This window comes from Podarcis raffonei, chromosome 1, assembly GCF_027172205.1.
Source record: "Podarcis raffonei isolate rPodRaf1 chromosome 1, rPodRaf1.pri, whole genome shotgun sequence".
Taxonomy (NCBI): domain Eukaryota; kingdom Metazoa; phylum Chordata; class Lepidosauria; order Squamata; family Lacertidae; genus Podarcis; species Podarcis raffonei.
In genome coordinates, this window is record NC_070602.1 from 96,231,091 (window position 1) to 96,255,101 (window position 24,011).

Sequence of the window (24,011 nt, forward strand, 5' to 3'; positions counted from 1 at the left end):
CCATCCAGTCATGCTTGAAGGGAAGAGGGGAACAGGTTCAGGTTCATCCACAGCCATATGCAAATCTATCTCTACTGCTGAATAGGAAGAAAGTAGCCCCAGAAACCTGATAAAATGCATTCCAAAAGTGAGCTTCATCTATTTACCTTGGTGGACCAAAATCCACTATGAAAATAAATAGCTCCTTTAAAGTCATAGATATTGGCTATTAGAATTGTAAGGCAGAGTGCTCATCTGTTCTCTCTCATCCCATGGCAAGAAAGAGTAAGTGGCCACTTACTCTTTCTTCCTATCCCTAAGATGGCAGCCAAGGGTTCTCTACTGTGTGGTACCAAATTCCCAGGGACACATTTGAAGTATCATACAGTTTCCCCACATTTCCTTTAGAAAGACAGCTACTGAAAACCCATATATGCCCTGAAATATCTGAGAGGTGGAGGCCTGTTAATAAGCCTAATGCTAAAAGAAGCCAGTCACTAAGGCAGCCTGCTGAAAACAACCCTCTGCTGCCTCTCAGAAGCTTTAGGAACTGAGAGGCCAGAAACAAGAAAAGAATCCATTAGTTGCACAAACGTGCATTCATTGCCAACTTCAATTTTCTTAGTTTCCCCCTTTGGAATCCAGAATCCATGCATAGATTTCTTTGTTTAAAAATTACTCATATTTGGCACATTCGACTACTTTGCTGGAAGAGCCAAATATGGTGCAATAAGGCCCAGTAATTCCTTTGGGTTTCCCCTCCCCTTATAGCTTGCAGCTCTATTTTCAGCAACATACTTTTATTATTAATAGCAGTCCCTCATATACTGCAGATGCCTTGCCAAATAATCACAAAGCATTTTCGCAAGGTATGGTTTGTTTGTGTCTTATTGCCTTACTGAGACACTGAATCCACTGGAGAGAGAAAATCACATCATGTTGAATTAAATAGTACAGGAAATGATCCAGGGAATCTTCTGTTGAGGTAAAGACCCTGTGCCGCTTGACCTCACTAAAGAGACAGAGTCACACATTATTTTTGCCATAGGATTGTAAAGGACTGGAAAAGATGCAGAATTTTCTCACATTTCTTCTAGTAACATTTTTGTCAGTATTCTTTTCGACAAGCTAGACATGGTATGTCCCATCTGCACTATTCATTTGAAGCAGTCATGGGTTCCCACAAGGAATCCTGGGAACTGTGGCTTCCTATGGGGGTTGAGAGTTCGGAGACCCCTATTCCCCTCACAGATCTACACAGATCCTAACAACTCTCAGCACCCTTAACAACTTACACTTCCCATGATGCTTTGTGGGAAGCCATGGCTGTTTAAAGTGGTATGATACTGCTCTAAATGTGTAGTAAGGATGGAGCCATAGATTCACACCACCCTTTCTTCTTACCGCCATATCTGTCCCTCTTCTTGTAGAATTGATTCTTAACAAGACCGACTTACATGCACTTTCCTAGTGTAGTGCTGGGTTTTCCAGTGGTTTTTTTAGTCTCAACAAACATGTAACAATCAATAAAGCAATACATGTCATTTGCTGCCTCTTAAACTATTATGTGTGTTCTGCTGTTATATCAGCTTTGGGAAAGGCAAGGAAGGCTACCCATAAGTTTTCATAATAGTTCACAAGTGCTGGTGTGGGATCAACCATGTTTGGTTATGGCAGCACTGTCTATTGGGTATCACCACTCAAGCTGCAGTAACTTGGTACATTTGACCCAAAGAGTTAAGGCAGGATTGGGAAACGAGATGTTGCTCATCTCAACCTCTCCTCAGTCATATATGCTAGCTTGCATGCAGACTAGTATTACAGGTTTATGGCTGATTGTTTATATACTATTAATGGAGTCTAAATCAGAGACCAACAAGTGGATTCTGTTCAAAAGTGAACTCTCTTCTCCCTTTACATTACTGAATTTTAGAAGGACCTACCTGAGATGGAATTATACCATTCCAAGTTATGCTTGAGGATGCAGAGATGAGACACTTTAAAATGTTAATATGTACATACATAGGTCCACAGCAGTGCAATCTAACTCTTCAAAGGGAATCTGCATTAAGATCAACAGCAATTGCTGCTCATACTTTCTCATGCTCTGCAATCACAAAAGTTAAGAGCCCTTTTACTGAACCACAAAAGATCAAACTATAGATAGCAGGTTATCATACATCTTCTGAAAAGCAACCAGGCACCACTGTTGTTTGCAGGGCAGTTGGGTTTTTTTACATTTCTTTTTTTCCTTTCTCTTTCTTTTGCTGCTGCTACTGCCAGCTGCTGTGATCCTCTGATCAAGGGAAGTATAGAAATTTAATTTTAAAAAGAACAAGAATAATAAGAATAAAATGAGTAATATATGGTCTCATTTTGCTGCCCCATTCAACAATCAGACACCTGCACCCAACTGTACCAGCAGCAGTTTCTCAACCATCTTCAAGAATAATGGTTAGTCACTGTGTAGCAGGTTAGGAGCTAGCATTCTGTCCAGGCCAATGTGAAGTTCATGGCTGGTCAAGGCATAAAGTAGTGGGGCTTAGGTGCTGTTTTGAATTGTATTCATCCAATAAAAGTCAGATGAGGAATGGACCTTAGATTCATTGTGACTGGAACAGTCTTGCCCCTTCCCTCTCATCCTTCCCTCCTCTCTACATGAACTATCCCAGCTGCTGTGGGAGACTCCCCCAATGCAACAAGCCAATCTGTAACCCTCAAGCAAACCTCAAATAATGAAGTACAGTGGTACCTCGGGTTAAGAACTTCATTCGTTCTGCAGATCTGTTCTTAACCTGAAACTGTTCTTAACCTGAGGTAACATTTTAACTAATGAGGCCTCCCACTGCCGCTACCACCCCGCCGCTGCACGATTTCTGTTCTCATCCTGAAGCAAAGTTCTTAACCCGAGGTACTATTTCTGGGTTAGCAGAGTCTGTAACCTGAAGCGTCTGTAACCCGAGGTACCACTGCATATGGCTTGAATATCCAATGTGATAGAATGACAAAACACAAAATTCATGTGGCTTACCACAGTAGTAGTAGTAGTTCTAAACATGATACTCTGTTTATATTTAGTGGTTCACACCACACAGAAAAAGGGGAGGAGGAACTCCTTTGCTCTGGAAGATGATTGTGGTCCTCTGACAAGGAAAAGCACTCATGTTTTAGAAAGCAATAATTCCATTAAGGCAGCATGAGTAGCATTTAGCAAACCACAGCAATGTGCTTTGCTTGCCAAGGTCTTTCACGGACGTGCCCTCTCATTTATCAGTGTTAATTACTGCTGTGCAAGAAGAGTTAAATTCCAGTCAATCAGACTACAGTGCTGGATTTTATACTTGAGAGGTGGGATGATTCCCCATTTTAGGAGAAACAGCTTTGTGGTTTCTAAGAGACTATCAGTAAATTACACTTCAGGTAAGAAAGCTGTAGTTTAGGAAGAACAATAAGATAGTTAAGCCCCATCCATCTTGAGAGCTACAAAATTCTAGGTGTCATTTGTCCTGCCTTGGTTGAGAGACCAAGAAAGAGTAGTTTGCTCAAGGTTATCTAATAAAGTGGAAGGTTAAGAAAGGGGTTTGAAGCTGTAATCCCCACAACCGAGTTAAACATTTGTACATACATTCTAATGCACATGTGAGCCAGTTGTTTCAGATTGGTCACACTGCATTGCAACAGCACGAAAAATGGAGTGTTGGTCCAGTTCACCAAGACAAATAGAACTTTCCTATCCTAACACTTTTGCACCTTTACAGTGTCTTTCCAATGGTGATTCCATAATGCTCTTTCATAACCTACTATGATTGCAGGGTATGCCCCATTCCTGCTGTCAATGTGAAAGTGTTTGTAAAATAATTTTTTACGAAGTCTTAACAAGGCAACTTCCCAAAACTTAGCTGTTTTCTTCTATGCCAAAGGCATGAAATGCTAGTGACTATATTGAGAAGCCCAATGGAACACTACAGTGTACAGAGAGCAGGGAAATAGAGCGGAAGGGGGGGGCACAAAATCAGCTCCAAAAAATGTAAGTGAACATCTGTTTGCTGTTACAAGAAGTGGATCCTGTAGTCCCAGCTTGGGCAAAATTCCCGTTAAAGTCTGGATTTTGAGACCAGGGTTGGTGCCAAGGACTCTGTGATGTTAATCAGGATGCTTCACATATGCTTACTATGATTATTTCTCCCATTCAGCCTTGTCCAGGAACAACCATCCAGTTAAGGCTGTGCTGCAGTTCTAACCTAAATTGTTTGCCAGATAGGTGTATCTTTTAGGTAGGAAGGATCTATAGCTGGCACTGTAAAAGTGCAAGACTTAAATGTTAGAAAATTATCAGGCATGTTTAGGTCTGCCCTGTACTACAGGGATGGGGGACCTGTGGCTCTCTAGACATTGCTGGATTCCAGCATAGCCAGTGGTCAGGCCTGAGGGACATTGTAGTTCAACCTTATATAGAAGGTCACAGGTTCCCTTGTCTGTTACACTACAAAGTTCAAGTTATATACCAAGACAGATCACATTATTTCCTCAGGAAGAATTACAGATACTATTTAATTTGCATGTGTATGTTTGTTGACCAAACACTTCTTGTGCTTTGCACTACCAAATCTAGGAGAAGCAGAATGCATTCAACAATCAGCATTGCTTTTGATTTTATAATCGCTGTTCCTAATGCACAGGAGCCCTGTCTGGAGGCATGGGTTTTACAGGTACCGAAAGTTGTGTGTCCCCCTCCCTCAACGACCTACAGACCTGGTTATAGCATAGTTCGGCCGGCTGACTCTCCTGTGCTAGCTGTTCCAAGCCCAGCAGACAAGAAAAACATGCCATTTTATTCAACCCATATCTAAATATACCAGAAAACCTTGCTAATGCACTGCAGAGCACAACAGGATGGCACTACGCCACAGTTTGGATTGATTTGTGGCACACATATCAAACAAAGAGAAAGAAGGAGAAGCAAATTGGCCACCATTGTCCTAATGTCTCACAATTGCTATGTGTATCTGTGTGAATGTGTGTGCATGTGATCAGTCTAGAATGCAATAGGAAATGCAAATGTTGCTACATATTAACTCACCCGATGTCCAACAAATACCATACCCTTTGGTTGGGTTCTTTAACCCCTGCAACAAACTGCTTCTGCTTTCAGAAAAAAATATTTACTGCATCTGTCTACTAAATTTCTTCCCTAACCATCAATGACAGATTTGGACTGCTAACCCAGGAGAAAAGCATTTAGTTTTGTGTACATCTTTCAGCAGTCTCCCAATAAAGAGTATAGCCAGCAAATGTATTGGAACAAATGAGTGTGTTTGAGGCATTCAGCTTCCTTATGGTTTTCTCTAGCATACCTCACAAATCCCTCTGGAACAGTAGCTCTTTTTATTTGTGCTTTGATGTGGCCTTATTGCGTGGCCATGTTGGTAAGGTAACAGGTTTTCATTTAATGAGGTGATGACCCCTCAGTTGGTCCACACATCATAAAGTGGCCTTTGAGTTTGTAAAGAATTGTCAAGGAGAGATCAGCACTACCCTTGAATCTTTGTGGTGCTCAGAAGGAATGTTACTCTTGGGCATTATGCAACATAGTTCTACTTATATATTCTAATGTTCCTACTACATATGAAGAAGTACCTGTTGTGTTTCTAGTAGGAGGGCATGACATAAATAGGCACAATTGAGGAGAAGGCTTCATCCACATCACCACAAAATGAACTTTCCTTACCAGTGGGGCACAAAGAAGACCTTCTCTGCAAATCTTAAAGCATAGCCAGGCTTGTTTTTGCCCAAAGAGGAGTATATTCAGCTATTTGAGTACCAAGAGTTTTAGCACTTTCAAGGTTAGCATCTGTGCCTTTACATTAGCTCAGAAGCAACTAGGCAGCCAATGTACAGTAATTCATTTAGTGAGCCAATCTTACTGGTTAAAATTCTGGCAGCTGCCTTCTGTGCTAATTGAAGCTTATGAGTCCTCTTCAAGGGCAGCCCCACATACAGTAGTCCACACAGGAGGTTTTCAGATAATAGCCCAGTGTGGCTAGATTACCCCTGGCCATAAACATTCATTGTGGGCAAACCAGCCACAGCTGGAAAAAAGGCAATCCACACCAATCTGCTTGGACCACAGAGACCCTTTTCAACTTCTGAGTTTCACTAACGCCAGTCAATACCACCATAACTAAATCACAAGATCACTGTGTAGATAAAATGGGAGAAACTATGTAAAGCCCCCTGAGCTTCTTGGCAGTTGTGATACAAATAAAATACCATGGCAGGGTAATACTGCGGATAAGGCCAATGTTTTAAGTAAAGAGAGGCAATCCAAAAACTTCAGCTTCTAATCCCATCTCACCCTGTGTATCTCTGCTTTTCTTAAAAGACATTCCACAAAATGTGATTATGTTTATTAACATGTTGCTCTGTGAAGGTAGCTTTCAATATTAATCAGACATATACATCATATGCCCATAAACATTCCTTATGAGCCTAATTCTACTTAACTCTAATGACGCGTAGTGCTGATTCAAACAAGCTGTTTCATTGAGCTCAACTAGACCTGCTTCATGAATAAATGCTATTCAATCAGAGGAACGCTTGCAAACTTCCAGCCCCCAACTGTAGGATTTTAATAGGCAAACTTGCATTTGCACGTTTTCCAAGATGCATCAAAGGATCGTGGAATATTTGAACCCACATGTTGAAGTTTGTTGCAAAATTCTTTAAAAAATATTATTTTGTAGCCTGCCAGCATTTATTTTGGCAATGGATACATGAGGTGTTGCTTAAATGTTTCCATTTGGCAAATGCTCAGTGCTACTTATACATTAAAGATTAACAGGGCATATTTAACCAAAACCCTCCTATTGCAACATGATCCCATGGCATGAAAGATGCTTTGCTTACATTGAAAAAAGATGACGCCCCAAAGACTGGTGATAAGCAACTGAGATGGAAAGCAATCATCAGGCTTCTGCAGTTTTGAGTGCTAGTATGCAGCAATTGGAAGCAACAAGCAGCCGGTAATCCTCATGGGTATCAAAATTTTGACTGCATCATAGGTCTATTTCATTCTCTCTAGATATAAATAAATAAACAATCTGTGTTCTTACACAAAGCCCATTTCAGGACTATGTTTGGTATACAATTTTTCAGTCATCTGGTGATTTCTTCAAAGTAGCATACACAGTGGGGGGGAAATATTCCAATGTTTCAAGAGTCTCTCAAGTTAAAATAAAACCTTAAGTCAAACAGGTTTTTCAGTACCCTTTCATTGGCACTAGAAAGCAGTATGACAGTGATTAACTATGTGATGGAGACAATAATGTTTTGCAGGTACAACCCAGGCAGCAAACTTTGAACTCTCAGTTGAACACCACTAGGTTGAATTCTGAGGTGAATTTCATGTGTCCCAGATATTTGGATCTAAGTATGTCTTTAAAATGTCTGAGGAGATTCATGCGCCTATCACTTACTGTAATGGAACTGTGAGAAAAGTAGTATTAACATTTGATGGTGCATAGTTACTGGCTAACACAGTCTGTCTATTTACAAAGATTGTCTCATAACTTTTGCCCAAATCACAGGATTAAATCAAAAGCATTCCCAGCCCCTTTCAGTACTACCACACATTAAACAACCACTAATTCATAATGGGATTAAAAAAACATGCAGGAACGAAAACATTTCAAGAAGTTTGTCCTTACCTACAGCAAGGCAAAGGCAGAGGAAAAGAAGGTCAGGGCTTTCATTTGACCAAACTCAGCATTTTCACTTTCACTCTGTTAAACACTGTTAAAGATTCTTGAGGAGAGGGAGGAGGGAAGCTCTCAAGTTTTCAGATCTTCCTTCAGAGTTTTAATCATTCACTTCCCAAGATCCAGCTCAACAAATACCACTGTGTTCTGTCAATATTTGTATGCAGCTCCACAGAGGGCAAGCAGCCAAACACACATGGTTTAAAGAGCCAAGAGGAGAAAACTGACACCCGAACAAACACTCCCTGCTTTGTCTCTTTTAAGGTGGTGCTGAACATGTCATCTCAGCTTCTGACTGCAGATAGGCGCCGTTCACAGATTCCACCAGTTTGGACAAAATAAATAGCAGCTACGCATTACTTTAAAGATCTTGTTTGACAAACTTGAGGACTTTTGCTCTGGAAAGTTTCTTGCAACAGTTTTGGGGGTGTGAGGAAGGATTGTTTTTGCCTTTAAGCAGCTGCCCTTTAAATATATTTTAATTGGCTGGAATTTGGAAAGAATCTCATTTGGCAGTAATTTGCATTTGAAGCACGCCCCTCAGCAGCTGAAACAGGCCCCACAAGCTTCCTGATTACTTCATCAAAAGGAATTGCTAGAATATCGTTGGCTCCCTCTTAACAGCATGCATCTAGACAAAATTATGTAATCAATAATTTTTGGCAAACAATTCTTAATTAATTTGAAAGGAATTAATAAAAAAACAGAATCTGGCAGCAAAGCAATTAAGAAGACTGTAAAACTTGGAAGTGCTACTTTCTCTTTTTCAAACATTCCAGAACAGAACCAAATCTGCATTCCTTGTATGCAGAAAATAATTTTTATATTTCTTATTTCGATATCTCCTCTGTAAGTGCTATTGTTTGTGATATTGTAAACTAGTTATACTGATTGTATCTGAAAAATATTTTTACACCACATATTCTTTGCTGATCCCTGTACATTAGTTTTGGGGGTTTTTTTGTATAATATTTGGTTTCTATATTTTATTAGTACAATATTTGGTTTCTATATCAATTTTACCCTTCAGTATTTGTATTTTTATTGTTTTCTTTTTATCTTTGCTGTCTAGATTCATAATTCTAGGCATATTTACTTGGGAGTGAGTCAGACTGAATTCATTTGGACTTCTGAGTGACTGTGCATTGGGCTGGGAGGCAGAAGGTTTTTGTTGCTAAATAAATTCAGTGTCATCCTATGAAAGTCTACATTGAATTTGGTCTTATTTTATTCCGTGAGTCTTAAGATGTATGCACAGGTATGTACTCTAAATGTGTCCTACCTGTTCAAAGTAAGGGCACACCTAATTTTTTTAACTGTTTAGCAAATATTGCTGAAGTATAGCCATTGTAAAAGCTGAGAAAACATACACCAAAGAAATGTTTGGGACGACTGGGAAAAGAACTCTAGGGAAATCACACAGTAAATATAAGAGCTGGGGTCTCATCTACCCAAAATTAAACACTTTATGGTATCTTTATTCCCAGGGGAGAACTAAGAATGTGCCTTGATGTTTGCTACTGAATTTAGTCTGAATTAGATGTGCTTAACTTTGGGCTCAAAGGAGCTTTTAGAATACAGCAAAATCAGAAATTCATGGTTTAAAGCCAATACATAACAGGGTTTTTTTTTCTGAACAAAGTCATAGCATCTAAGAATATCTGGCTTCCCCCCTCCCCTTTTGTGTGTGTTTTGTAGTGTAAGTAGGAGCCTGTGAAACTGTAGCTGCTTAAATGTTCACTTGTCGCCATCACCACCATCGCTACCAGCGTATCAAGAAGAATGAAGGCACCAAAGAAAAGGAGATTATTCTCTGGCTAGAATACAATGAAGACTGTTTTCCATAAATATATGTTGACAGTCCTGATGCAGAAATTTTAACAACAGTTGCCAGGTGCAGAAAAATGAAGCACTTAAGGGTTGTTGTGTTGAAAAGGAAACACACATTATATAGGCAGAACCCCCCACTTACTTTATCAAAGAGTTGCATGATTTAACAAGTTGGCTGCGTGCAATTCTTTTGAAATTAATGCTTAAGAGCCTTGAAATTCTAAGCATTCACCATGCAATTCTCTTTGTGCTGACTTCCTGGGAAATTTGGTGGTTTAATGGTGACCAGGAACTTTATAAATGCATATAGATCCCACTGAGTTGCAGAATGGGTTCTCAGGTGGGTTTATCGCTACGTTGATGTCAATTCTTATTTTTAACTCATGTTTCTAAGTTGGCAATTTATGGAAAATGTATGCTTATTATTTGGAACCCATCCCAGTCCCGACAAGCAGCAGTGCCACCGCAGCAGGCAGGATGGCAAAGCAGTGACACACCACCTCAGATACTGTGACTGGTAAGAGTAAGCTGGACATGACTGAAATGCTTGCAGCTCTTGAGACTTAGTCTATATAATGATAGTAAAACCATATTTTCCAGCAAAAAAATAACGTAAGGATTTTAAGGAAAGTAAAAGAATTATGCATTATTAGGATATGCACCCCTACTCAATCCACTTGCCACCCCCTGCCACTTCCCACACATTAATCTCCTTTAGCTTCCCCTTTGCACTCCATGTAACTTCTAAGCTCACGTTCCACCTTCCCAATCCCAGCCCTTGTTTTTCTTTGTCCGTGCCTTCTGCTCCACCCTCATTTGATGGATGTTGTGGGTATTTGCTTGTTAATAAAATACAATGTGAAATACATTGTGTGAAGGTACTATTTAATATTTCAGGGCTCCACATCCTTTATCTCTCTCACATGAGAAGGCTGAGGAATGGAAGAGGGAGAAGTTTGAGAACAGCAAAAAAGTAGAAATACCGAAAGGGAAAAAGTGATAAATTTTTGAGTGAAGTGGAGGTGCAGATATACTGAGAGGGAAATGGCAGTTTCTCCCCACCCCCAACTGCCCACAGTAAAATATCAGAGATGGGTGCAACACAGAAGCCAACACCAAAAAGCTAACAGAATAGAGCTTTTATAAACTCCCTTCTTGCTGTGCTCAAACCTTGTTTTAAACTGCCACTCCCCCCACTTCAGTGTCACTCCCTACTTGCTCAAATATCTGCCAAAGTTTTAATCACCACTATCCCCTCTCAGTATTCCTCTATCCTTGCTTTATTCAAACGTTTGCCATTGTTTAAAGTGGCCACTTTTTCTTACTCAGCATATTTTCATCCTCCCTTTACTCAAACCTCTACTATTGTTTCAAAGCACCATTCTTCTCTCAGTGCCTCGTCATCCCTGTTTTTCTCAAACATCTGCCATCATTTAAAACCACCTTTCTGCCACACCACTGACGGTTTAGAACTTTCATTTATGCTCCAAGTTCTAAAGAATTAGCCTGTCATTGACCTGTAGAGGTCAATGTTGTGGTGGTGGTGGTTGCCGCTGCTGCCATTATTGCCAAAGCCATAATGATTTCTAAACCATGGCACAAGTATTTGATTACATTGCTTCATATCGATTTGTGATTCTATAAACATTCAGAGTTGCAAGCACATGAATGCATCTGAATAGTGAGATGGAAAAATGAAAAAATTAGAGATGAACTTCAGAGTCTTGTAAAGCTTTCTTTAAAGAAAAGTGCAGCTGGCTGCTAATGAAGGAGAAAGGCTTGACTGGATGATAAGTTCTTGCTAGTTGATAAGGAAGGCCTTGGTTGGCACCTTAGCAGCTGGTAAAGCCATAATAATAAGCAGGCAGAGATGGGCAACAGTGGCACTTGTTATGAGACAATACTGAATGCTTACAAAAACAAGTTGAAAAGGGTGACAACCTTACATTTAACATCAGTTGTGCTCTCCCCTAGAAAACGGAGGCAAACAAAACATGGTTCATGAAGAGAGCCCTTAACCATGAGCCCTGGCTCAGACAACATACTGAGTCAAACCTTGCCTTTGCTCAGCACAGCATAACAACAAAGCAGGACAAAAGGACAAAGCAGTTGGTAGCTCCACTCTGGCTGCCTGCACAGTAATGTGGTCTGGTAAGCCATAGTTTGGCTTAGTATGATTTGTTAACCAGGCCATTGTCTCTACGGTCCATGTATTGGTCAATGTGGCTTATGGAAAAGCAGTACCATACCTGCAAAGAATCCTGGGAACTGTAGCTTGTTTAGGATGCTGAGGCTTGTTAGGAGACCACCATTTCTCTCACAGAGCTAGAAGTCGCAGAGTTCCCTCAGAAGATGGATTGTAGTTCTGTGACTTGTGGGAACTGTAGTTCTGTTAAGCACCCTTAACAGACTACAGTTCCCAGAATTTTTTGGAGGAAGCCATGACTGCTTAAATTGATATACTACTACTTTAAATGTATAGTGCAGATGAGGCCTTAAATAATTTCAGTTATAATCTTGAATGTGTGATCCTTGTTGCTACACTGGTGTGTACCTTTGAACCCAGATTTGCAATCCTATGGCATCACAATATGAGGTCTGAAACATGGGGGCGGAGGAATAACCCTCAATTTCCATATGTGACATTCTAAGAAGGCTGCAGAGAATGACTCACTGGGTAAAGTTAGCACTGTGGGAGCAGCAAGGAGTTTCCACATGATGACTCACAACTTGTAGGATTTCTGACCTTTAGCCTTCCACCTTTTAAATTAATATATGGATGGCCTAGGTTAGTAGAGTCTCAATGCAACAATGACAAACCTAAATGTTGTTGGTACAAGCCTTAGCAAAGCTGTAAACTAACAGAGTTTTCTGACTGCTGTTTTATACACCCACACCCTCCCACAAAAAGAGGCTTTCATAACTGAGAAAATATTTAAACACTTATTATTAAGTCACTTAATAGCTCCAAGGAGAGTAAAAGTGCAGAAGTGCTACTTTGAAATTTCAAACAGTATATATAAATAAAATGGCAGCTATCAGAAGAAAGATAATCAATCCTTCCGGAGCAAAGACATAAACAAGCAAGGACTGTTTCACCGTTTCTAATGGCAATTCTCCACTGTCTTCCTTCCATTCCCCAGGCTGCCGGTGTGTTGCTGGTAGAGGGGAGCAAAAGAGTTATACAGAGTAAGCGAACTTATGGCAAAGGAGGAACCCTGCAGAGAATGAGAATCTAATTTATGGCAGAGCAGTAACTCCACAGAGAATGGAAAACTAATTTTCTGCTACACAAATGCTGTGCATTTATTAATCAAGTTACAAAACACTTTTGTGGAAATATTTGGAAATAGTGGCGTGCTGGGGGTGCTGACAAACTTTCCTAGGGCAGAAGTCAACTAGGGGATACCTATGCTGTTCTTTGAGAAGGGCTTTTTGTTGTTGCTGTTGTTGTTGTTTTGAAAGAGGCATGCTATTCCAATGCTGCCCTGGTGTTATTGTTTTCAGGGCCTGCTGAAAATGTTCTGAAGATGACATCTCCACTTTTGGAATATTTAGGGAATTCCTTTTCTCCTCCCTCTCCTTTTAAGACAGGTTGGGTGCTTCCAGCATTCTGGTGACTAGGAATGTTGGGGAATTCATATGAAAACAGAAAAGGAAGTGGAAATTGCTGCAGGTTGTATGTGGTCATGAACGGAAATCAGTAAAGCAAATACAATCAGTATTTGTTCACAACATTGTTTTTATGTCCACAAATGATATATAGTAGTTTCCCTTATATTAAGATGAATTGTATGTTGTGTAAGTTATGTAAATAAATCAATTAGTGGGTAGTGAGCCAAATTTCATAGTATATAGTGGAAACTGAACTGCTATGGAATGAAAACAGCACTGATTGTGATAAATACAGGTAGAATCAAAAATTGCTGCCTTCTTAACATCCCTAGTTATGGCTCATCTGGCTTGTGCTGCACTCCAGTCCATCACTACATTTCACTGGCCTATGTGTCACGATGCCTTTACATGAGTGCAGTGGGAACATGCTCTTGCTGACATATCACACATTAGGTGGCACTTTTTGCCCTATTGTCTTTGTTCTAATTTGAAGGCTGAGCCAACATCATGTCTAACTCATTGTGTCTCCTCACACTGTGATTGGCTCAGATTTAGATCATGAATTAGATCAGATTAGATTTATTTATGTATATAACTTCACACAAAAGGAGACCTAAGGTGTATATTACAAGGGAGAAGTCAAAATGTCAAAGGTACAGCTTCAGACAACTAAAAAACTGGAAGTGCAAAAGTAAGAAAGGGTGGGATTAAATTAATCCAAATTATTTCCCCCTCAAAAGGCATCTGAGTCCTGAGGTGACTCAAAATTTGATGCCTGATGCCCTGGAGTGATAATGTCAGCCTTAAAAGAAAGAAAAAAGTTTACTTTAACATACCTTAACACACCATTTTTATAATAAATTATTTTCAGGACATGAAAGGAGGACCAACAAAACTAGACAGAACATGATTCACATGTAAGAGCTTTAAAGCAATTTTCATTCTAAAAACTTGGCAGAAAGCTGCTAGCAGATGTAACCAGGGCTTGTCATGTAAAGGTAAAAGTACTCCTGTCTTTCATAATACTCCTGTATATTCTTCATGCAGTCATTCATGCCAACAATGTACAAAATAACAGGAAATAGGTAGGCTTTTAATGCAAGTGAGATTACACTATATTTTCCTGTTCATAGGGCAAGCTAGAGATTGGCAATGGAAATACACAAATCAATATCAAGAAAGAGAAATAGAGTTGTCTGCATATATTTTGCTAACTCCTGCTACTTTAATAAGACTGTATACCTACATGCTGTAGTTTTGTACCCAGTAGTACATATAGTTCATGTCCTATGGATGCCAATGAATGCCCTCATAAATATCAGACATCACATTGAAAAAAAGCTTCCAGACTTCTGTGAACAATATTGTCCACAAGAAGATGGTTTTAGGAGTGTTCATGCATTACATTCAACAGATGGGAAGCAACAACCTGGAAAGGTAGGCTATCTAGAAGAAGGAAAACTCTGATCCCAAACCTCTGCTGTCTTGTCATATGTCTCTCATTTGTGAGAAAGCCTTCAGGAATACATGGTGAGCGAATATCTGCACCTGCTGCATTGTGGGATATCTTCAGGAGAAGGAAAGGCTAAGGGGTAAACTCAGTGCTATTTTTCTAGAAAAATAGGTACCAGAACTCACCATGAATGCCTTCCTCATTCTCTTAGAATGCCAATGGCACCCACCTGAGAAGAGACAGAACTGAGTTCCGGTGAGTTCCAGCTGAAAAAAGTCCTGAGTAAACCCTACACAAATCCTGAGTTGAGTACCTAAGGCAGTTGGATGGTGTCTTATATGCCTCTTTCTGGCAAGCTGGTGCCTTTGGACCACATGAGTGAGGCCAATGAAGTATCTTGTCGTCTGGGAAGTCCAGGACTTCCATACACACTACTCAGGCTTGGGCCCAAGAGACTTCACTTCAGTGATGCAAGCACACACCATGGAGCTACACAGATTGAGGAAGTCTGGTGTATAGAAAACTATTTATACCACTGACTGAAACAGAAGGTGGTTACTGTTCTGTCCCTAAGAAGATATTGGACCATCACTACAGGAGTCTCTAAAAAGGTTTGTGTCCCAGACATATGGCTCATGATCTCACTGCAATTACTAAACTAGGACTTGAGTATAATGCTGGGCGGGTAGGAGGGGCCATGGAAGATGTAGTAACTTGAAAGGATGGTGGGTGGCTTATGAAGATTAATAAAAGTACTTTGTAGCTAAATGCTTTTATAGTGTTCCCCCCTCCTTTGTTCCTACAGATGATTATATTAAATGTATGCATAACTTTGTTCCCATATTGCTTTAATACCAATGCTCAAAGACTTCTACAAACATCAGCACATTTAGCCTCTAACCACTCAAATGAAGCTGCAATTATGATAATTAGGAAATGGCATCATGTCATCAATATGCATTTGGAGGTTGAACATGTATCAGAGATAATTAACTGGAGGTGTAATTAAAGCTCCTCTCCCTTCAAAAAAGAGAGGTAAATATGATCACAACATGAGCATAAATTAATGAAACAACTGTCTTTTGCTCAAGATTATACAACTGTTAACATTAATACAGAGCACAGAAGGGGAAGGGAAATCTAACAGGGACTTTCCAAAGAATAATGTCTGTAATTAATTAATGTTTGTAGTACTGTATGTGCGCATTAACTAAAGGGCCAAAGGTGGCTCTTACCTGAGCTTATCTAAACATTTGTATGGGTTACATTTTGATGTTGTTTATTGTCCTAAGCTCCTGTGAAAGGAAGGGAAGGGTGGGATACAAATAAATTAAATGTGATGATGATGCTGTCTCATTTGAAGAAATCTAGATTTGTTATGGCCTGATCTAGTCTGGGTTTTGTGGTATGGTGAGAGCCAGAATATGATCTGGAGGCACATGTGGCTGTCAGCTTGCTGAAGCTAAGCAGGTCTGGGTCTGATCAGTGCCTGGAGACCATATTTATCCCAGTTTAGGTTCCATGATGCAAGAAAGGTGGGATATACATGTGAGTAAGATAGATAGCTGCAAAAAGCAGAAAAACTGGAGGAAACATATGCTACCTTCTCATTTACTACTATGAAAAATCTGGATTTATAAGTCTCTCCACCCACTGAATATCTATCACTTTAGGATATAGTATCATTGAGAACATCTAGACCCATTCTTAATTCTAGTGCTATTAGTAATGCTATTCACCTTTCAATAAGAATTATATAAAGTTATTAAAGAACAAGGTTTCTAATAACAACAACTGTTTCTAAACCCATTTTTGGTGGGCAGAGTACTCTTGTCATCCTTGCAACAGCCCTATGAATTTGGTTAAAATGGAAGTAACAACAAATTGCCCAAGGTCACCCAGGTAGCAAGGCTGAAAAAAGATTGTTAACCTGTCTTCTCATGTCAAAATACAACACTCTAACTCTCAACCCCAACATGCTATGTTGTATTTCCAATGTTTCCACAAACCTGATGCTCAAGAAATGTGGATGGGAAAAAAGACAAGTCTGCATTGACGTACCAAATTATTTTAAATTACAACATGCTTCATACTCACACAAGTATTTACAGGCAATTTTAAGAAGTACATAAAGCAAGAATGGGAAACCTGTGGCCCTCCAGATAAAGTTTGACTCCAACTTCCACTAGCATGGGATGATGGGAGTTGTAGTTCATCAACATCTGGGGAACCACAAGTTCCACATCCCTGTCTTGGGGAGACATCCAACTAAGTCATAATCAGAGTAGACCCACTGAAATCAAAGCCAGAATGGCAGGGGATTTTATATGCCTCATTCATAGGGCAAGTACAGCCCATCTATAGGCCTGTCAAGGTAATAATCTAATCTTATTTTGTGGGGCACTATCACTGCAGGTTTGAAGACAAGGTGTGTGGTTAATAAATACAAATAGAAATAAATCTGATACTTGCAGTTTCAACCTGTAAATTTAACACAGGGCACAGGCCAAGTTTAGTCATCTTCTTTGCTGTAACAAATCCACCCATGCCATGAGCAAGAAAAAGAATACATAAAAAAATCAAGAATGAACTTGTACCTCTAGATGGGTAGGAGACACACTGTGCTTTTAGAGGTAGGCATGCCATCTCCCATCTTCACTTCTAAGCAAACACAAGCAAATTGGAGGAATGGTTTGCTTTTGCTGAACAGTAGCTTTGTTCTTAACCAAAGTTTGCAAATGTGCAAGTTCTCCAAATTTTTATAACTACTTAAAAACATCTTGTCATAAATGTGCAGATCTTATACAACTGGAAATACTTTTATTCAACAAACTTTTAAAGTGTCCAGCCCTGTCTCTTCCTACAGACATTTTTTAAATGTTATTATTTTGCTCTTCCTGCATTTTATTCTGTCATGTTTACTTTACTAGATTGGTCTGCCATTGGACTGTATTATCCTTTGTAACATGATGTCTAATTTCAACAGAAATATAATTATTGACAAAATGGGAGGGTTTTGTTTTTAACTTGTCTTGTAGCTCAGTTACAGTCCCATTCTTCATATCCCATTCTTGACCCTATTCAGTAATCCCTTTGTGATGTTATAGATTCTGCAATCCTAGTGCCTGAACTGGACTAAAATTGCTCCTCCCTATCTGCCACTGTGTACCAAGTACTTTCATTGTTTTCCATATATTACCAAGCACACAACATCTGTCTACCCTTGGTACCCTTGATGTTTGCAGAGGATGATTTTTATAAACTTCAAAGTTGAGTATGTCAAGAATCTCACTATCATTAGGTGAAATGTGCATGGTTCTAGATGCAATTGTGGTCTACATACCTTGGAACTACCATTGCACTTGTGATGTGTACCCATTTCCCAGGCACATCTACTTGATTTCAGAGGAATGTATATCTACCTAACTGTGCTCAGGATCAAAGCAAGACACTTAGGAATACTTCTGTGAAATCCAGTGCTCTTATGTGCTGTATTATTCTCTACATCTCCAGCCTCCATTTCTGACTCACATTCGTCACAAACATGTCTCCCAATTTTCCCTGACATCTACATTCTCTTCCTCCTGATTTTACTAGATACAGTACTAACCTTTTCATAGGATTATTTGACCCCATTTTTTTGCACACAAAGTTTATCCCCTTTTTTGTCTGCAGGGTTCAACAGTATCACTGCCTACTACTCAGAACTATCTTTTCTTTCCTTCACATTTTCCTTTGTTTGCCCTTCAGTAGTAGTACTGTCAGTGATGCCAGTTATAAGGAATTAGTACCCTTGGGGAAAATAAAACAAAAGCAAGGATGACATTTGCTTCTCAAAAAAGTATGCCTGACATACTTTCTCATAAAATTGTCTGCTAGACAAACAAACCATGGACGCATCTCCAACCCTACCAGGCTTATGCAACGTCTAAATTATCCCTATGAGTGGGGTCCTGTAGGTTGGCTAACTGTTCCTTATTTATTAATATTAGATTTTAATACTAAATATATTTCATGAAATAATGGACAAGTGGCAAGCTTAGAGTACTGGATGAGAGACTCAGCTGCTTTGTGAGGACTTAAAGCCTACCCAAATATCTGAGCTTTCCTATTCCATTCATAGCTCAGTGCTCTATATCACTGGTCTTCAACCATGCTTTACCTCAAGCTCGCATAATGGGACTCATTTCTTAATTTTTTGTTACCACATTTGTGTATAACTGTAGCAGCACTGGTATGACCTAGCTTAGGTCAGACACGATCCTTTCATGGATCCTTCTGGGTGGGTGATGGTTGTGGCCCCTCACAGGCAGCTTTCCACTCACAAGGTGTGAGCAGTCACTTCCCAGTGGCCAGCCATTCTAAATTCCCCAGCCGGCTGCACTGCAGGGCAGGACAACCTACCAAAACAAAATTTCAACTGCCCAGACAATGAGCATAGCCTGGTCTGCCAACTGAGGATAAAAGCCAACTGTGCCTACAGTTTGCAATGCAGTTGGCCCAAGAGCTCATGGATCCTAACCCACCAGTTGACAATGGATGCTCTAAATCACTGGTCTTCAGCAGGTGGGTTGGGACCCACTACTGGGCCAAGGCTTGATCCAAAGTGGCTCATAACAGGAGCACTATCACCATACAAAGAAATGGGTCTCCAAATGTATGTTTGAGTTAAAAGTGGGTCTTGGGTCTGAAAAGGTTGAAGATAACTGCTCTAAATCACCTTATCTCAAAACCATATGTGTATACCACTGTGGTGGTGTTGGATAATTATTGAAATTACTGAATTATAGAATAAATATTAAAATGTGTATGAGAAAGACCAAGAAAATGAAGGTTGTATGTGCAAGAAAACCATGGCAGAAGAATGGAATGACATGTATGCAGGAGCTATTGCTATAACTGTTAAGGACAAAGGAGGGAAAGATAATAAAATTGCTATGCCTCCTGATCAAACCTTTGCTTGTAAGTGTATAAATGGTTGTTCTGTTTTCATACCCGGTGTGCTACCGTCAACTACTTGCTGGTTGAGGTTATGTCTCACTGGCCTTGCAACGTCTAAATAAATGTCCTGCTTGACTTGAAAATTGGAGTTTGGATCTTACTGGCCGTCCAGGATGAACTCACGGGGTATTGGGTCCAAATATTTTTCCAACAATGTAATTCCATGCTTGGTCAAAATTGAAGCTGAAAATAGTTGTGCTTCTCCAACTGCACTGGCTTGCAGCTCATTTCTGGGTTCAATTCAAAGTGCTGGGGGCTTTCTTAAACCTTGAAAGTCCATCCTATGGTTTATGACTGAAGTGCCTTAAGAGTCTGTTGGCTCCACAAATAAAACGTATAAGATTTACAGTTGTTTCCTCCGCAAGTGCTTACCCATAGCTTTTTCGACACCATTTGAATACTACCACCATTGAAGACTATAAGGGACAGGCTTTATATGGTTATTGCACTCTGGCTATGGAATGTTCTCACCCAGGAAGTCGTGGTTCAACAGCAGACAAATATATTTTTTTAAAAAAATACCAGGCTATTAAATACTCTCTGCATTGCCTTCACAATGTTCGGAAGTTTTGCTTTTAATTCTGCTGACTGCTGTTATACTGTGTTGTTTTAATGTGCTTTTTTGCTTTTGTTTCAATTTGTAATCTTAAGTTTTTGCAAACTGCCCTGGAAATCTGTTGAAGAGTAGGGTATAATAAATCAAATCAATGAATAAATAAATATTTAAAATGTGTATAAAGTGGATCAGAATCCCACCATGAAATCACAACATGTTAAGAGTTTTGCAGCACCTGCTCTAACTTTTATTTGCCTGCTGTAAACTGGGCATCTCATGTTATATGTGTTGTTCAGTAGCTTCATATGTGCTACAATGCAGATCCAACTCCATCATCTGTCCGCTTTCAATAGCAGCTTGAACTGATTTATCATCCTTATTCAGTTCTTGCGACATGTGGGGAGACACAATAAAGCAGCATTTTAAACCACTTCTGATCAAGCCTTGTTTAGCTCTCTAGCTATTACCTTAGCTGGCACTTCAGGAAATGAGTAATCAAACTGATTGGACAATATCTTCTTCTGCATATTACTACTGTAAACTTATTCATTCTTTAAGTGCTCCACAAAACCCAAATGTCTATTTCTCTATTCACTCATCACAAAAATAAAATTATTATTTTTTCTACCCAGGTCTTAACGGTGATGATAATGATGATTTGCTCTGGGTGCTTATATGTTATCCCAAGAAACTGAACATGTTGAAACATCAGTTTTTATAGCCTGCTGTGTTTCTGGGGTTGCCAAATGTAGCTCCCACAGGCACACATATGCATGGGCAGTAGTGTAGGAACTTGCCCATAGACCGCCTCATAGAGTATGGGTAGATTCTAACTATGGTTTGGGTGCCTTTGCTCATGAACAGAAATGGAAGGAAATCTAAGATACTAAACATTGGGTTTTACTCAGAGAAGTCACATTGATATTAAAGAACATGACTAAAGTCTATATATGTCAACAGGTCTATTCTGAGTAAAGCTTGGTTGACTACTACCTATTCTATGGAGAATGAATATAACCATTCTGACTTCTCCATATTTTCCTTGAAATTGAAATAAGACTCTTCACCTTGTGTGTTTTGCAAGCAAATCACCTGCTTGGTTACACACATAAAAATATTCTTGTTATGCTTTCTTTGTCCTCTGGAAACACTAGTGCTCTTTGAAGATCAAAGGGAATACAGGAAAAGATTTTTTTTAACTGTGATAACAATCATTATAGTCTACAAGCAAAAACAAGGAATATACCATTTCTAAGAACAGGAGTGTGAGAAGCTTGATTCTCTCTCTCTCTCTCTCTCTCTCTCTCTCTCTCTCTGTGTGTGTGTGTGTACACATACACACACACACACTATCTCCACTCAATGCTAGGAAAACCTAGGCAAAATGAAATTGTGTTGACTTCCTTTATAGGCACTGGGCTACTTAATATGTGGCAATGAACTCATCTAAACACTCTCTCTCTCTCTCTCTGTATATATATATATATATATATATATATAAAAAAGCTTAACCCACTCTGACCAATGTTCTGCTTCAAGTCAAGCTCAGTGAAGTTCAGGCTTCACACTTTATTGAGAGAAGTTCAACCAATAATTGGCATGGTTGTTTTTAATTTACTCAGCTGTGAAAATAGCTAAATCAAACAAAGATAGTACCTCTTGAGGAGTACGGTATATAGTTTATCACAGAAAGGGAGGCATACGCAATACCTGGAGCTCTTTTTGAAATCCGTACAAATGAATTAAATGAATTAAACAAACAAATGATGTTTAAATCTCAGCATCAGTCTTTTGTTATCTGGAGCACCTTTCTCCAGCTTGGTGCCTTCCAGATCATTTAGATTACAACTCCCATCATGGCAGTGCTAGATAGAGTTGTAGTCCAAAACATCTGAAGGGCACTGTGTTGGAGAAAGCTGGCTTACAGTACCTGCCATGTAATAAAACACAACATATCTTCAATAAGTAATACAGTAGTACCTTGGGTTAAGAACTCAATTCGTTCTGGATGTCCGTTCTTAACCTGAAACTGTTCTTAACCTTAAGTACCACTTTAGCTAATGGGGGCCTCCCGCTGCCACTGCCGCGCGATTTCTGTTCTCATCCTGAAGCAAAGTTCTTAACCCAAGGTACTATTTCTGGTTTAGCGGAGTCTGTAACCTGAAGCACCTGTAACCTGAAGTGTCTGTAACCTGAGGTACCACTGTATGGGGCTCTGCTCACAGGAAACATGAAAATCCCTAGCCATATTACTATTTCCTTTTTTTAATAAACTACTTACAATGGCCTATTTTCCAATAATACCACCTTTCGTTGTTCTTTTGTTTTATGTAAGGAAGAACTGCAAAAAAATGCAGTAGTTTGCACTGAAAGCCATGGCTATCTATATGAGGCCTAGAGGAAGCTGGGGGGGGGGCAGCACACAACTACTACAGCTCAATGCTGTTATTATTTTCTTTTCATCTATCCTGTAACACTGATTTGTAATGGGAAGCAGTCAACACAGAAAGTTGAAAAACTTCTTGGTATTCCATACACACAGAGCCTCTTTCTCTAGGGTATCATACATTCCTATCTGGAGGAGTAGGGGACTGTACCAAATTTGTGCTTGGGGTACTATCAACACGGTAGGCCTAAAACTGAAATATTCTCCGCTTTCTGGGATTTGCAGTTTCTATGCTCATTGAATCGTCACTAGATGGCATTTAAAACTGGAGGATCATTCTGGAACAACATTTACTGCCTCAGTTGCCCTTAAGTCTGTAAAGCTTTTCAAAGACCGCTCAAGATGACAGCCAGGGAGGTAATGAAAATGCTATATGTTGCCTTTGGACATTGCAGCAGTAGTAATCTCCAAGAACAAACTATTAGGAGTACTACATTTCATACATTAATATCTGCTGCTTTTAAGGAATGAAAATTCCCATCTAAGCCATTATCTATAAGACCGGTGATCTCTTGTACTCAATAAAGACAGTCTGTAGATTTTAATGTGCAGAGCTGGCCTAGTGACTAATTACATGGCACGGCATGTGGCATTGTACCATCTTCCGTTCAGCTGGGTCATTGTAATTAATTGCCTGAGCAAAGTAGTTTCCAGGATGCTGTTATAAATAATGAATGTTTAAATCTGGAGTAGGTTAGAAAACTCTGGGGATTCCAGCATTCTTTCTTTCCAAAAGCTAAATCTTCCAGGTTGCTATGAAGAAATGAGGCCACTGCTGTAAAAAGCCTAACACACCTCTGGCAAATAAATGGCTAAATGGTAGTAGAAGGGGTGACAGCATTAGTAGATTTCAGTTGGATCCTATTAAAAGTGCAGACACATACTGTGAAAGTTTATTCAGCATCATCAAAACTTTTGAAAATATGGTAGAAAATATAGGCAAAATACATTGTAGAAGTTCGGTTTAAAACTCACATAACAGCATTTAGGACTGCTTACATTTTTTTCTTTCTTAAAGACTTACCTCTCCCTGAAGATACTTTGATTCTGAGAATGATACACTTTCTAGCCCAATGAGTTTAAAAGCTTAGGGAGAGGCTACCAGGAGTGTCTCTCTGTTTTCCTTCCTTGTTCACATTTGAAGCCAGAATGCACTATCTGCCCTCAGCTGCCTGCAATGCAAACACAGTAGAGGAGTTGAATGATCTCTCATTTTTATATCTGAGCTCAAGCCATTTAGGGCTTCATAGTTCAGAACAACAAAAAGTCACAACTTTGAATTGCTCTCAGATGAGTGCCAAGAGCTAATGCAAACTCTGAAATAACAGTGGATACCTTTGTAATCAAAGCTTAGCAGCTCACAATTGCACTGAT

At 39.5% G+C, this 24,011-nt stretch overlaps 1 protein-coding gene across 2 annotated transcripts in view; it reads right to left on the bottom strand.

Moving 5' to 3' along the window:
• The window catches only part of NCKAP5 (NCK associated protein 5), a 558,169-nt gene extending 534,375 nt beyond the window's left edge, over positions 1–23,794 (bottom strand). Inside the window, exon 1 of one of the 2 annotated variants that reach the window (XM_053405165.1) lies at positions 23,662–23,794. The gene's annotated coding sequence lies outside the window, so the exon portion shown is untranslated. Of the gene's footprint in view, positions 1–7,685; positions 7,852–23,661 lie in introns of those variants that run through there. The other variant, XM_053405156.1, reaches the window with a different exon arrangement.
• Positions 23,795–24,011: the final 217 nt, after the last annotated feature.